This window comes from Mesoplodon mirus, assembly GCF_964341445.2.
Source record: "Mesoplodon mirus genome assembly, chromosome: 5".
NCBI classification, from domain to species: domain Eukaryota; kingdom Metazoa; phylum Chordata; class Mammalia; order Artiodactyla; family Ziphiidae; genus Mesoplodon; species Mesoplodon mirus.
Genome location: NC_138980.1, coordinates 13945045 through 13961626, shown reverse-complemented (window position 1 = coordinate 13961626; position 16582 = coordinate 13945045).

Here is a 16582-nt window from a genome sequence, read left to right as displayed (position 1 = left end):
CTTTATGAAAAAAAAATGTATTATGTTCATGAAGTCAATTACAATAGAATCTAAGTGTGCACTCACTTTTTTAAAATGAAAAAAATGTATATGTGCATAAAAACAAGTTTGGAAGAATAAACACCAAAATGTTAATGGTTATCCCTGGGTAGTGAGATTTATGGGTGATTTCACTTTTTTGCATTTATTTATTTAGCCTAGCTGTAACTTTAGTCCCAACCCAGCTTCTCTATAGTTTAAACTCTCCAGGGCATTTCTCACCATGGTAAGATATCAGTCACTTTGAGGTAGAGCTTCCCAGACTTTACAGTGTAGAAAAAGTACTTAGGGAGCTAGTGAAAATGCAGATTCCAAGGCTCACCCCAATGACTCGGATTTAGTAAATCTAAGTTGGGGCCCCCTGAATCTGCATTTTAAATCCCTCCTCTTCCAGTTTAACCTAGGGGAGCTATGGACCATATTTTGAGGAATATTGACTTATGGCTTCATTGAGCATTTTCTACATAAATTAAATGTGTGACCATAGTTGAAATTTATTTTGGTTACTGATGCCAGAATTCAGTCATTTTTGAAAATTTTATGTGTATATATGTATATAAAGTATATATAAATGTATATAAAATAATATATATATATATATTGGGTTGGCCAAAAAGTTTGTTTGGGTTTTTCCGTAAGATCTTATATGTATATATGTATGTATATAATTTTCAGGCCTATATCAGGTCCACTTAATTTCTAATTAAGTGTTTGGGGCAGAAGCTCCCCCGCTCCCTGGGCATAGCAGCAAACAGAGACTCACAATGTCTGCTTGATTCTGGGAGTGGGGAGGAAGGAGATGGATATTCCAGCTTCAGGTGCTTCCTAATTCAGGTCTTTATTTCTTCTATTTCCTAGGCTTTTTGTTTGTCTGCTTCCAGTTTCACTTGCCAACATAATGTAAACTCCAGTGCTAAGGTCTGAGATTTTACATGATTTTCTTTAATATTTACATTTTTATATGTAACTTTTTGTGCTAAAACACTCCCTACTGCTAGCCCTGCTGCCATTCCCCTGGTCTTGGAAACCATCCCCCCGCCCGACCCCCAGCCCGGCCTGTGCTGCTTGCTATAGAATCCCTACTGGCTTCCCACTGCTGCTCTTGCCCCCATGATCTGCTTGCTCTGCACACTACAGGTGGATGTGCTTTTTAAAAGGTAAATTAGATCATGTCATCTCCTGCTCAAAATCCTCCAGTGGTTTCCTACAGTCCACTTTGGAAGAAGCACAAAGCTCCTGACCCTGGTCTATAAGGCCTTATGAGCTCTGGTTTCTGTTTGTCTCACACAGCTTTCAGTCCTAGAACATGCTGACAACTGTTTTGCAGTTGTTTCCTTCTGATCCTCCCAAACTGGTTTCTTTTTATGCTTTAGGGTTCAGAGAGGCCATCCTCTAATATCATCCCATCCTCTCTCCCAGCCCCTTATGTTTCCATATAATACTTGATTTAAATTGTACTTTTAAAATGTATGTTTCTCTTTACTTTTTAGTTTTGTTTGGGTTGGTCTCTTTCACTATTACTACATATCTTTTATAAGGGCAAGAAACTATCATTGTGCTCACCCTTGTCTACTCACTGCTTATGATTGTACTCTGTGCCTAGCACAATTCATGGAACATAGTTAGTGCTCAATAAATCTTGGTCCAGTGACTGAATGAAGGGGTTGGCCTGCTACAGTAGTATCCCGAAGAGTCAGAGAAACCAGGGTGTGCATCAGCGTCCATCACTCTGCTGGGCCCTCAGCAAAGTTCTGACAGTGGAAGTCATACCTTCGTGGCTTCTAAAAAGCCCTCTGATGGAGGGACAGTTCCCATGGTGGCCAAGGAGAAAGTGGATGAACCACAGAATCTAAACACTGAATATTCATAGTTTTTTCTGCTTTCTGATTCATCCTGGCACACAGACCAAAGATCCAAGACAGCGATGAAAAGCACACTCATGGCTGTCCTAGAAGGCAACAACAGGCCTGAAAGCTTCAAAGCAGCCTCGTGTGGTGTGGGAAGAATTATGAAACTCTGATAAAAGAACTCTCTTGGCTGTGGGTCATCATTTGAATAAAAATCAAATGACTTAGGATCTGTCCAAAATGAAGGATGTTTTAATACTTTGTGCGTAAAAACACCGATATTTTGCTTCTTTTTTATTAAACAGATTTTATTATTTTTCAGAACCTTGTCAGCATAATCATTTTATGGGTGGATGAAATATTCAGCCCCGCTGCTGCAGGAGTTCTTTCATAGCAATTACCTTGTGGCACTTTCGCTGTAATCAGGTTTTCACGGAAGATTTTTCCCGGGGTCTGTGTAATAAATGAAATATGACCAGAATTTAAATTTGTCAATTACAAGCAAGCACAGTGCATAAACACACAACAGAGCCATGAATTCCAAATCGCAGGCTGTTGCTGGGGGGCAGATGCTCTGAAAATTAAAATGGAAATAAAACTACTGACTGGCAAGTGAAAAGTGGCCCCCATAGAAAGCAGATCTCCCCTAACACTCATGCATGATTCTACCCAACAGGGCAAGCTCTTGATTACAGATTCTTTACCGTGAAACCGACAAATCAAGCAGCAAGTAGTGAATTTGTGTTCAAATAATTTACATTGGCCTCTGATCACTTGCCCTATGTTTCTTGAGGCTAGATCAAAAGGATTTTGGACACGGCGGGCCAGAGCCCACAGCAGTATGCAGCCTGATGGTGGGGTTCTGTCTGAGTGGTTCAAGGAGAGACAGATTTGGGGGCAGGGTCTGTTGTCTCCCAGCAGCAGCTATTTTCACTGACCTGACTTCAGTAATTGCTCCTGTGGGGCCCTCTGCCGACCATCTCTTGTACAGAGGGAAATTCTACGAGTCGGCAACTGTTGAGGACTCTTGACAAATCGTTTATTTCTTTAAAGGAGCCACAAAACAAGAGCAACTTTTTTTGAACTGCATGTATAAGAAGCCCTAGGCAAGGGAAAAGAAACACATTTTTGTAAACTTATCGAGTACCGTGCATGTATTCATGCGACAATTCTTTCTTGAGTATCTCTTGTGTGTCAGTCACCAAGTTTTAGGCATATAGGGGTGAGCCCAAACTGACAGGTCTCTTGCTGGTCTGCAGGTCGACATGGATAGCTCTTGGTCTGGAGGAAGAAACAGACTGGAATCCACAAACAGCTCAATTTAATTAGGGGCGTGCCATGTGTTGGGGGCAGCTTTCAGGAAGAGTGTCCCTGAGGTAGGGACATTCAGGCTGAGATCAGGAGAGAAGGACATTCCAGGCTGAGGAAACAGCCTGTTCATGGGCCCTGCATCAGAAGACAGCTTAGTGTATGAGAGGGCTTGAAAGAATGTCCAGCAAGGCTAAAGAGCAGGGAGCAAGGGGATGCCTAGGGCAAGAAGAGATGGGAGAAGGGGCAAAGGCCAGACCATGGAGGTTGTGTGGAGGAATGCAGTCGCTCCTGAGACCCATGGGAAGCTACTAAGGGCTCTTAAACAGGTAAAGACTGGGAATGGTGGTGGTTGATAAGATCATATTTGTGGTTTGGAAAGATGGCCCTGGCTTCATGATGGAGAACAGATTGAAAGAGGGAAAGAATAGGCTCAGGAAGTCCAGTTAAGAGTCTAGTTGAATAGTCTGTGTGAAAGTTGGCAATACCTTGTTTAAAATGGTGTGCAGAGAGATGGAAGTGAAATCAGAGAATGTTTAGGGGATAGAATTAACATGGACTTGGTGATGAGTGATACATGGTGATGGAAGGTCAGGAGCATTAAGCATGGCCTGCATTATCTCATTATTGTTAGAGCCTTGCAAAATAGCATTGTCCCCATTGTACACATGAGGAAAAAAATGGGCTCAGAGCAGTTTAGTCTTGGGCTAGAGATCATTCAGCTGGGAAGCGGTAGGGCCATATGCCTACTACTCCCCTGCAGTGTCTCTGAGAGCCCATGGGGATATTTACCCAGGAACTCATCTCTCCCATGTACTCTCAATGTATCCCCTACTTGTTGAGAACACCCTAAAATGCTTACTGTATTTGTTTCCTTGTCTGTCTTTCCTGCTAGCTTGTTGAGGCCTGGGCCTTATTTGTCCCTGTATTGTCAGTAATTAGTCCAGTGCCTGGCTCAGAGTGGGGACCAGGGAGAGTTTGCTGAGTGAATAAGAAACTTTCACCAGTCTCTCATGGAAGGGAGCCAGCTGGAGGTCACTGTGTATTTTTAAACAACATTCTCACTGACCTAATTCTCTCTTGCATTAGGACCACAGTTTGGGTTTTTTTGTTGGGAGGCTCCAAAAGGACATTCAAGAAGGATCTAGAAGTTTCTAGTGGTCTAGTGTGGTTAAAAAAGCATAGGCTTTGGAATCATGTGTCTTTGAATTTAAATCTTAGCTCCTCAGTTTATAAGCTGCACATCCTAGAGTTACTTATCCTTTCTGAGTATTCATGTCCTCATATGTAAAATGAGGATAATTTAAGTATTTACTTAATTGGGCTGTTGTGAAGGTTGCATCTGAACATCTTTACAAAGGGCTTGGCACATTAGTTTATAATTCCCTGTTTTTGTAGAAAAGAAGGGGCAAGCTTTCATGGCTAGCCAAGAAGGCAGATGGGGCTGGGAATGTCTCTCCATTTGGCCTCAAAATTCCTGTCGCTTACAGACTCCTCTTCCTGTGGTTTATTCTGGAATAAGGAAAGAGGAAGCTGGCTCTCTGGGGGTCCCTGACAAGCTGACAGATGTCCCTTAAGGCAGCTTTCAACAGAGAGCTCTTTTATTATTATTATTATTATTCTTTGTGATTTACAGTGTGTGCCTACAAGCCTCTGGGCATGATCATGGGGTAGGAATGGAATTAATAAATCGTATCTGGTTCCTGCTTAATTCACGGCTCTGAAAATTAAAAATGGAGACAAGTAGGAGAACCCAAGCAAACAGTGTCCCAAAGCCTGGATTCTGGGGCAGAGGAGGCTGCGGGAAGAATGTCGCCTAGCCAGAACTGCAGCTGGAGCCAGACAGATATCCAGATGGAACAGAGGAACCTGAGGACATGCCAGAAAGCAACAAGTCTTTCCAATTGAAACCTTTTGATTTAAGGAACCCAGGACTCTGGGATCATATATGCATGGGTTCAGATCCTGGCTATGTGGCTTATTTCTGTTAGCTGAGCAAATGGCTAAGGTCACACAGCTGGTTATTTGCAGAACCAGATTAAGATGTAAATCTGAATCCAAACCTGTGGTTTTTATTCACTGTGGGAGAGGAAAAATACTTTTCTCTCTACCCTTCTAAGTTCTTGGCTACAACTCCCTGTAATAAAAGACAGATTTTATTACAAGAGAAAAACAAACAGAAGTTTATTAAAATTGTTAAAAAACAAAATTTGACGGAGTAAAGTTTAAAGATCTTACTGGCTTTATGCAACAATTCATGAATCAGGCAGCTTCCAAGCCAGCAGAGAGAAAGGCGCTCTGAGTAGCTGTACAAAATGAAAGACTTTTATAGGCAGAAGGGAGCAGGAACAAGAACGTTATACTAGGCAAAGAAGTGGGTTGGTTACTGTAAGGTTACTTTCCTTTAGGAGTTGGCAGGGGTCTATCGGGCAGATGACCTCACTAGTGCCGATCAGGTGATTCCTGATCGACTGGTTTAAGATTCCTTTTCTGAGGGAGCCGAAACTGTAATTTCACTAAGTCAAGCCTCAGCTTTGTGGACTCAGGGCTTAGCATAAGCAACTCCATTTTAAGCCTGTTGTCTTGCTTTTAACATGTGTGCCTTTTGTATACATGGGAGATGATACCCAGAGAAACTGAGTAACTCCCTGAGATGGCCCAAGCCTTCACCTTAAATACCAGCTTCCCCTACAGACAAAAAAAAAGATGGGGAGAGGAGGAGAGGCTGTTTATGAGAAGTTCCCAGGGAAGACACAGCAAACAGGGGTAAGGTTTGCTATACAGATTTAAGTCAGTGTCTTTTCCATTGACCACAGTTTCTTCTGATTTAGAGTTATCCTCCTCTTCCTGGTACAGGGTCGGAGATGCCTACAAATAGATATGTCCTTTATAAATGTAAATGTCCCTTACACAAGGGTAACTTCTACTCTGTTTAAGAGCTTCTCTTGTGCCTGCAGTTTCTCAAAAATAATCAGCTCAAAATAATCCTTATACCAAAAAGGCATATTTTGGAGTGGTATATTCTGCTACCCTTCACAATCATGTTATATTGTTTATGAACATAGTATAGTATATTATTGTTGCTTAAATATTTACTGCATAACTATGAGTTCCTTAAAATAAATGCCTGGTATACATAAGGAGCTCAATAAATGCATGCCGAAAGTTTTGCTGTCTTAGATTTTTCTCCCCTGAAATTCCCTGCCCCCTCAATACCCCACTCTCACCTCACAAACAATTACATCATTCCCTGGAAAAAGAGACTTAGAGAAAAACGTCTCAAGATCTTCACAAATTGCCTAATATACAATATAAAAATAAATATCTGCACAGTATGTCTTTCAAATCTCATTTCCCTCCAGTCATGACGTTCCTGGGTAAACTCTCACGTCACACATTGACCACTGACTTTTTTCCCCCATTACTTGATGGCCACTTTTCGCAATGAAATATGGTTTTTATCTTAGGAGAATTGCCTCATAAGCGCTTCAAAGTCAAGCGGTGATGAACGTGATGAAGGGAGAGCGGGGCTCCCTTATTCCATCCCCAGGACAGCAGGATTTGAATTCTCCCCTCAGCAAAATGTCAACCTGTCACTCACTTACCCCTGGGGTGCTTGCCCAGAGTCAAAGCCAGGGAACCCCAGGCCAAGGGTCAGTAGTATTGTAAAGTCCCTGTGGGCCATTCCTCCCCCAAGTCCAGGCTCAGCCCTCTTTCCGTCCACAAGCACCCATTCCCATTTTGATCCTGAGCTTTCTCATATTTCCAGGCTTATGTCTTATCATAGTCAATATATTATTTTTAATGTAAAATTTTCCTAGTTACAAAACCAAAACCATTGTGGAAGACTCAGAAAAGTGCCCCAAAAGTAAAACAAAAAATCACCTGTACTCTCTCCACATAGAGACTATAACTACTAATATTTTTGCACAAAACCTACCAATCTTTTCCCCCCACTTATTCTGCAGCTTTGGAAAAAGAATTTTCCTTCAAATGTCCTTATGTTTAAGAGGAAAAAAAGTCCTTATGTTATCCCTTCCAGAAAGAACCCAAGTTATTCTTATCATGTAAACTCTTCCAAATAAACAGTCTGTTCAAAAATGTCCCTAAGTCCTTTGTTGCTATAGCAATGCTTGGCCCTAAAGTGCAGTTAACAACCTTCCTGACTCCAGCCTCCAAACAGAAGCCGCCATTATCTCCCTCAGAGCTCTTCAGAGGCGCTCACTTTGCCAAACTATACATTTAAATTAGCAGCTCCCTTCTTAGTGGCTACAATTTCTTTTGCTTCATACCATGCCACACCAGGGGTCTGAGAAAGCAGTTAGGGCAATAAGTTGAGATGTGGAGGGTTGGCAGCAGCTCCCCTTTGGTTGGTGGCCTTCTGGGGATCTGAGGTAAATGCAGATTCTTTTCTTCTGGTGCCATCTTTGCTGGGCACACCGACTATCATCTTGGATGCATGTCACTCAGGGCAAAGCAAGGTAGACTTCAGCATATGGCTTCAATCCAATTATAGCAAAAATTCTGACAGTACCACCAACCCTATGTAACTTTTTTGAACTAAAAGTACTGAGAAAAATCTCACACAGAACATTCTGGAAAGCTCTTTGTAATGTTATGTACAGCTGCAGAATATTACAGCTGAAGGGATGAGGGTTGGTGATGAGGGAAGATATTCAAAGTGCAGAATATACATTATTTCATTTGATTCTGACAACAACCCTATAAAGGCAGGTAGTATCTTTTCTTTCCTGTTTTAAAGATGAGGATGCAGGGCTTCCCTGGTGGCACAGTGGTTGAGAGTCTGCCTGCCGATGCGGGGGGCATGGGTTCGTGCCGCGGTCCGGGAAGATCCCACATGCCATGGAGCGGCTGGGCCCGTGAGCCATGGCCGCTGAGCCTGCGCGTCCGGAGCCTGTGCTCCACAACGGGAGAGGCCACAGCAGTGAGAGGCCCACGTACTGCAAAAAAAAAAAAAAGATGAGGATGCAGAGGCTTAAAAAGATTAAATGACTTGCCCAAGGTCCCTGACCAGAAAGTGGTAGAGCCAGATTCAAACCCAATCTACCTCAGAGGCTGCTCTCTTGGCACTTATGACATGTTGCCTTGAAGGACAGGAATAGACATGCATGGAGCTCCTATTCTTTGCACAAAATGCTAGAGGTTTTACATACATTGTTTAAACGTTGTGATTGGCCTGGGTGGACACTGTCATCCCCATTTGCCAGGTAGCAAAGCTGAGGCCCAGAGATATGGTGTGTCCAAGGTCGTCCAGCCAGTAGTATAGAGGGACTTGAACTCATGCTGCTGGGCTTCAAAGTCTGTGCTTCTTCCTCTGTACAGCTTTGCCTGGTATCTAGAAATCATTGAGCCTACTGCCCTCTGTATACAAATGAGGAAACTGAGGCCTGGAAATACTAAGTGGCTAGCCCAACGTCATCGCTCAAGGTCCAGAGACCACCTCCCTCCAGGCTGACAAGATTTCCTTTGCTGACCTGGTATGCAAATAGCCCCTTTTCAATGGCCAAATCCCAGGGTGTGTGCAAAGCAACTGCACTTGAAGAGTGTGATTTACTGTGGGATTACAGTGGGGTCTTGAGCCATTGCTGCGCTGTGCTTGGCCATCTCTTCTTCCTAACCTGCCATTGTCAAACCTCACATCCAGGGAAATCCATCCTAGAAGTGAAGAATCAAAGTGTTTCCTCCGAATGATATTTCTTTTTTTTTTTTTTAATCTTTATTGAATTTGTTACAATATTGCTTCTCTTTTATGTTTTTTGGCAGAGAGGCATGTGGGATCTTAGCTCCTAGCTCCTTGACCAGGGATCAAATCAGCACCCTCTGCACTGGAAGGCGAAATCTTAACCACTGGACAGCCAGGGAAGTCCCCTCAAATGATATTTATTTCTTTTTTTTTCTTTAACATCTTTATTGGAGTATAATTGTTTTACAATGTTGTGTTAGTTTCTGCTGTATAACAAAGTGAATCAGCTCTACGTACACATATCTCCCCATATCTCCTCCCTCTTGCATCTCCCTGCCTCCCACCCTCCCTATCCCACCCCTCTAGGTGGTCACAAAGCACCGAGTTGATCTCCCTGTGCTATGCAGCTCTTTCCCACTAGCTTTCTATTTTACATTTGGTAGTGTATATATGTCCATGCCACTCTCTCACTTCGTCCCAGCTTACCCTTCCCCCTCCCTGTGTCCTCAAGTCCATTCTCTATGTCTGAGTCTTTATTCCTATCCTGCCCCTAGGTTCTTCAGAACCAGTTTTTTAGATTCCATATATATGTGTTAGCATAACGTATTTGTTTTTCTCTTTCTGACTTACTTCACTCTGTATGATAGACTCTAGGTCCATCCACCTCACTACAAATAACTCAATTTCGTTTCTTTTTATGGCTGAGTAATATTCCATTGTATATATGTGCCACATCTTCTTTATCCATTCATCTGTCAGTGGACACTGAGGTTGCTTCCATGTCCTGGCTATTGTAAATAGAGCTGCAGTGAACATTGTGGTGCATGTGTCTTTTTGAATTATGGTTTTCTCAGGGTATATGCCCAGTGGTGGGATTGCTGGGTCGTATGGTAATTCTACTTTTAGTTTTTTAAGGAACCTCCATACTGTTCTCCATAGTGGCTGTATCAATTTACATTCCCACCAACAGTGCAAGAGGGTTCCCTTTTCTCCACACCCTTTCCAGCATTTATTGTTTCTAGATTTTTTGATGATGGCCATTCTGGCCGGTGTGAGGTGATACCTCACTGTAGTTTTGATTTGCATTTGTCTAATGATTAGTGATGTTGAGCATCCTTTCATGTGTTTGTTGGCAATCTGTATGTCTTCTTTGGAGAAATGTCTGTTTAGCCCTTCTGCCTATTTTTGGATTGGGTTGTTTGTTTTTTTGATATTGAGCTGCATGGGCTGCTTGTAAATTTTGGAGATTAATCCTTTGTCAGTTGCTTCATCAAATGATATTTCTGATGTTAGGTCCTACTTATTACTTCTGCTCCCTGTGTGCTGGGTCATTGAAGGTGGTGGTGTCACTTCTGCTTCCAAAGGTCACAACTGCTGTCGATCATCCTCTCAAATGACCTCTGGTTCCAGGTTCTGGTAACTGCTTTCTCCCCTTGCCCCTTCAGGCTATGGATAGAAATGGTGCCATTTTTAGCCATGGTGTTACTGCCCCATAGCTTTCTTCTTTATCCAATCTTTCCCACACCTTTGTAAACTGTCTCTTTAAAAACTCTCTCCAGTCACCCAGTTTGAATGTTTCCCGCTGGGACCCTGAATGATTCACTCCCCCAGTTATTCTCTGACTCATCACGCAGTTTATTTCCTTCCCCAAACTTACCACAGTCAGTAATTGTTTTATTTATTATGAATTTGGTTTCTTAATGCCTTTCTCCCTTCTACAATGTCAGCTTCAAGAAGACCAAGACTTTGTTGATTTATTATCAAACATTTTCTCCTAATGTCAGGATGGCCATCTTCTCAGCCCAGCTGTCAGTTCTGTAGGAAGTTTGCAGAGAGACCTCTGGAATGATTGATTGCAATTGAGTGTAATGTTGGTGGCCACATCAATTGAAAAGTTCCCTCTGAGACTCTTTTTTTAGGGTGAGAGCAGAGGTGGCACTTCACAGCTCTGTCTGACCCTGCTTGCTATTTTCTTCTTTGGATTTGTCCTGGATGATTCCCACTGCCATGGTGCTGTCTATCAGGAGTATTATTATCATCGTGCTGAGTTCATATTCATCTCAACCAACAAGTGGATTCCACTTGCTATGTGCATTGAATAGGGCTGTGGTGCTGTGGCCTGTACCCGCTAGAAAGGGAAACCCACGTGTGCAAAACATGTCCTGACTTCAGCCGCTGTCCTCGGACATTCAATGTCTGGGTGAGAACTGTTTGAGGAATCACGTGCAAAGAAATGAAAACTTCACCCATGAGTCCATCCAGATAATTTATCAAAGGCCATTCAGGAGGAGCCACGGGACCTCCATTTATTTGGTGCCAGAAGGAGGGCCCCCACTTCAGACCCACAGGGACCAGCACTCCCAACATCAGGGGTCCCAGGGAATCCTCCAGCTGCCTTCCAAAGATAGTCTCACCTCCACTTCACTGGCCAAAGCGTGCAGTCTCTCATCAGCATGAGAGACAGGCCTCACTGAGTTTGTGAGTTCAGCCTCTGGAGTCTGGTGACTTGGTTCAAATGCTGGATTCTCCACTTACTAGCTCTGGGTCGCTGAGCAACTCCCTTAACTTCCCTGAACCTCAGGTTTTTCATCTGTATAACGGGAATACCGTCAGCCTTCTGAATCTACACACATGGAACCCGGAGATACGGAGGGCAGATTGTACTACACATTTTCATATAAGGGACTTGAACATCTTTGGATTTTTGGTATCTGCAGGGGGTCCTGGAACCAGTCCTCCCTGGATACCAAGGGATGACTGTACTCAAACCTACTTCCTAGGGTCATGGTGAAGATTGAATGAGATAATACAGGTAAGGCACTGAGCACACGTTCAGTGAAGGGTCACTCTAGCAATTTTAAGGAGATATCAGATTTTCCATCTGAAAGGTCTGCTGGGTAATGTTTAAACAACCAGTTTTGCAGCCCTTACACCCCTTCTGTATCATATCTCCTTTGCATTTCAGTGTTTCCCTAAAGCAGTCATTTAAGTTGTTTTCTATTTCTACTCCAACCAAACATTTTAAAAGACTGTTTATCATTGCTTTTGAATACCCCCGCCAACCCCGGTGGCCCAGCAAAGGAAAATGTGTTAAGATATGGAATATTTCCCCAACAGCCCTCCCAGTCCTACCCTGGGGCCCTTGAACCACCCATCCTACCCACCAGGTCCCTTGTCTCCCACTTGACCAGCATGGCATTGTGACTGAGCACAGGGCTGTGTGAACCAGTGGGAAGAAGTGCACATTCCGGGCTGGAATCCTACATCTGCCATTTACTTAGTTGTGTGAATTTCGGGACCCTATGGAATTTCCCTGAGCTTCACTATGTTTGTGAATATAGTGTGAAAAACATTTGTACCCAGGGCTTGGAAATGGAAGCTATTTCTATTACACTTAGAATTTTCTTTTCTTTTTTTTCTTTTTTGGAATGATTAAATGAATAATTCTAATACCCGAGATTGAGTCAAATAGTTACTATGAAGTATAGGCCACTCCTACTGGTTAAAGATCTTCAGTGATGGCATTTCTAAGCATTCTAATCAAATTATAAGTGGTTGCCTTTGACTTAAGCATTGATCTAATCAGGTGCTTTGTTTTTCTTTCTTACTTTTTTTTTGTGTGTGTGGAGGGAGAATGCTGAGGTTGGCGATCAGGTGTGCAAACCATGCTGATTCATGCACATAGAACTGCCCATGGCTGCTTTACACCACTCAAAAGAGAGCAATGACCCTGGCAGCTCCTTTTGCTATTTAGGGTCTGCTCAGTGCAGTTCTAACTGCTCGTCTCTTCACCAGAGCTAAGGAAGCCTCCCAGACCTGAGCCTGCTTGCCAACCTCGCCTCTCACCCTTTTGGCCCACCTACCCCATACTCTGCCGTTCCCCAAACACGTCAGTTTGCTCTCCATGGCTCTGCCTCTGCCCTCAAGGTCCTCCTCTCCTGTAGCTTTCTCATTATCCCCTGGCTGAATGTTACTTATTCTTCCAGAAACATTTCCAGAAAATGGCTCCCTGAGGCTCTAAGCAGTGCTTCTCATGGGAAGGATCCTCAACAGGTGCCAGTTTGCAAACTGTAACTGGTCCACAGTGAGATAAGTACAAAAACAGCAATTTGGGGCCTCCCTGGTGGCGCAGTGGTTGAGAGTCCGCCTGCCGATGCAGGGGATACGGGTTCGTGCCCCGGTCTGGGAGGATCCCATATGCCGCGGAGCGGCTGGGCCCGTGAGCCATGGCCGCTGGGCCTGCGCATCCGGAGCCTGTGCTCCGCAACGGGAGAGGCCACAACAGTGAGAGGCCCGCATACCGCAAAAAAAGAAAAAAAAAAAAAAAAAAAAACAGCAATTTGACAGAGACATTTTATGTCCATTGAATCTGGTAATCATAAGTTTATGCTATTATTTTATATATGTTTGCTTTTTTAATTTTCATTTTTATTGTATTTTACAAAAGTGTTGGTATACGAGAGACCAGAGAAACAAAAACAGAACTTTTGTTTCCTGCACCTAGTTTGAGAAGCCCTGCTCCAGACATACGTGCCCAACCCTTAACTTGGCTTGATTTCCTGTGATCCTCCTCCCCTCCCCAGCCTCACCTTCCTTCCCATCTCTCCTTTTCACAAATTTTGTGCTCCTAGCTGCTCCCTGCCTTGAATCTTCCCGTGTGCTCTCCCTTCTGCCTGGCAGCTCTTACATCCTCTCTCTCTATTTAGCCTCTGCTCATGGCCTTCTGGGGCAGCTCAAATGTGAATTCCTCATCCAGGCTTCCCAACACACCTCAGTCTCACTTAGGGCACCCCTTGTACTTCTGTGACACCTGTTATTTCTCTTTCTTCCTAGCACCTGATCCCAACTGGAGAGTTTGCTGGGAGTTGCATTGTTTAATGCTAGACCTCCCTTATCCCCTGATATCGCATCCCTATGAAGGCAGGTAACATCATACTAGCTTGTCCATCATCTCCCTGGTTTCCGTAAAATGTCTGGCACAACTAGGTGCTCAGTAAACATTTTCTGGCTCTTTGGACAACTGAGGAAATGAATGCTCAATGGAACTCAAAGATCACCAACTGTTTTAGTGAATTATCTGCCTGCCCTTGGGCAGAGTTGTTCATTTCACCTTCCTGACCCCTTCTTATGCCTTAATGAACTTTAAAAAAAAAAACAGCATTTCTTTGAATATATACTCACAAGAAGTAGGGCTTTGGCATCAGGAAGAAATGAGTTTAAATCCTAGCTCCTCCACCAACCAGCTGTACAGACATAGTCAAGTCATTTGAACTCCCTGAGACTCAGTTTTTCTCATCTGTAAAATGGATATATAAACACTTACCTCACAGGATTGTTGGAAGATTTGATGAGATAGTGCAATTAAAAGCATTGAGCGGAGTGGCACAGAGTGGATGACCAATCAATATTAGTTCTTTTCTCCTCTTGTTCCCCCTCCTTACTCTGTCATTACTTCATGAAGGCATAGGCAGTGCCTTATTCCTCATGGTACTAAATAGATGCTAAATACAAATGTGTGGAGTGAATAAATGAATAAATACTTATTAAATTATTCTTATTAAATTGTTAACTAAAAAAATAATTATACCAAGTGATCAATGTTTTCAGCTTCTTAATCTGCAAAGTGGGAATAATAACCTTTATTGTTGAGAAAATTAAACAAAATAATGCATGTAAGGGCTTCCCTGGTGGCACAGTGGTTGAGAGTCTGCCTGCCGATGCAGGGGACATGGGTTCGTGCCCCGGTCCGGGAGGATCCCACATGCTGCGGAGCGGCTGGGCCCGTGAGCCATGGCTGCTGAGCCTGCGTGTCCGGAGCCTGTGCTCCGCAACGGGAGAGGCCACAACAGTGAGAGGCCCGCGTACCGCAAAAAAAAATAATAATAAAATAATAATAATAATGCATGTAAGTGCTTAACACATAATAAGTGTTCAGTAATTGGTCATTGCTGTTATCATAATTAATAATAATAGATCAGATGGTATCCCCAAATCCTCAGCCCAAGTTCCTTTGAAATAAAGCAGATGAGTAAACAAAGACAGTGGACAGTGGTCTGGCTGGACTCCTTCCCAGAAATGTTGTGGTGGAGGTATAAATAAAATCCTCCTCCTGTTCGGAGCACAGCTCAGGTCATAAGCTCTAAAGCAAGTCGGCCTGTAGTCCGGAGTGACAGAAGGGGCTGCTGTTTCCTTTATAAAGAGCCGGCCGACTTAACTGCAGCTTCGATACAGAGCTTGAGAACTGAGTTTAGTTGGAAGCTTGAGGAGGGGTAAGTTCCTTGTGGCAGGAATTGCGTAGGTTCTGAACAGAAATCTGTTGCCCGATACTCCCAAACCCAGAGCCCTGAATGTCAGCCTCTTTTTATCTTTGGCTGGCTTGGGGACTGCAGGCTAGTCACACGCCCTCTCCTCCGTCACCAGTTTAAAGGGAGGCATCAATGCGTATGGATGAAAGAGGAAGAGAGGCAGCGGACTAGGAGCCTCACACCTCGAGGGGCCCTTCCCGCCGTGTTTGGGTTGTGCTTCTCTCACCAGACCACACTGGGGGTGGGTGGAGAGAGGGAGCAGTACTGAGGCTGCTGAGGGCTGCCCTTTTCGAATTTCCACTTGCACTAAGGCCCCATCTGAGCTCTCAGCAGTCTTTTAGAGCACGCAGGTATTCATCAGGGTGACTTTCTCTTTCAGATGGGAGTGGTTTCTTGGTTGCAACGAGGCTTAGCCTTGGTCTTGTCCCCATGATCACTAACAACTTGGAGGAAGATGTGGACAGCTCATGTGTCAGATCCAATGATGCAATCATCTGGTCAGCCCCTATGATCTCACGCCATGTCACCTCCTCCAGAAGCCTTCCCTGGCCCTCTTGTCTGGTCTAAGTGCCACTCTATGAGCTGAGCACCGCCATTCTTCTCTACAGTCACACTCAGCCCATTGAGCTGTCATCAGCTATTTACCTGCATGCTTCCTCCTTTGCCAGAGATTCTTAAGGGTAGAGACAGGTCACTCATTTCTGTGCCCTCAGCACAGAGCTTGACTCAGAAAAGGTGCTCAGGGAATATATGATGAGTGAATGAATGAATGAATGAATGAATGGAAACAAGGCTCAGGAAAATAGCTAATCGGCTGAATAATAAATAAGGACCTAAGAAAAGATGATACACAACGGGAGGACTTGCTGAAAGAAACAAGACAAAATTTACTCAGATTAACTGTAAAGTTCTGCTCCCAGTCTTAAGACATCAACTGCGCAAGGGTAGGATGGGCCAGTGCTGGCTTGACAGAGCCCCTGTGTGTATGTGGGAGGGGATGGAGGGGCAGAGGCAGATCTAGGGTGAAGAGGAGAGGTGTTAAGAGACAAGAAGTGAAATCTTAGAATTAACAGTACAGTGTGCACAGCTTGGAAGATGACAGCCTTTTCCACCGTGTCTTCTGGTTTGACCTCATCTGGAGTTCAGGGGTATGAAAGAGGGAGTTACCTTTCTGGAGAGGGTGTAGGATGAGGCAGGAGAGGTGCCCAGGGTGCAATGTATAAAGAAGTCCTCACTCCCAGGCTCGTGCAAGTGCAGGATGGGCACATGAGAGTTGGGGCTTCTTCAACATTGCAACTTGGGCATCTCTCTTCTTCACGCTGGTCCTGACCCTGGGGATCATCGAGAAAGCTCTGAGAAGTGAAAGTGGTTGAATGTGC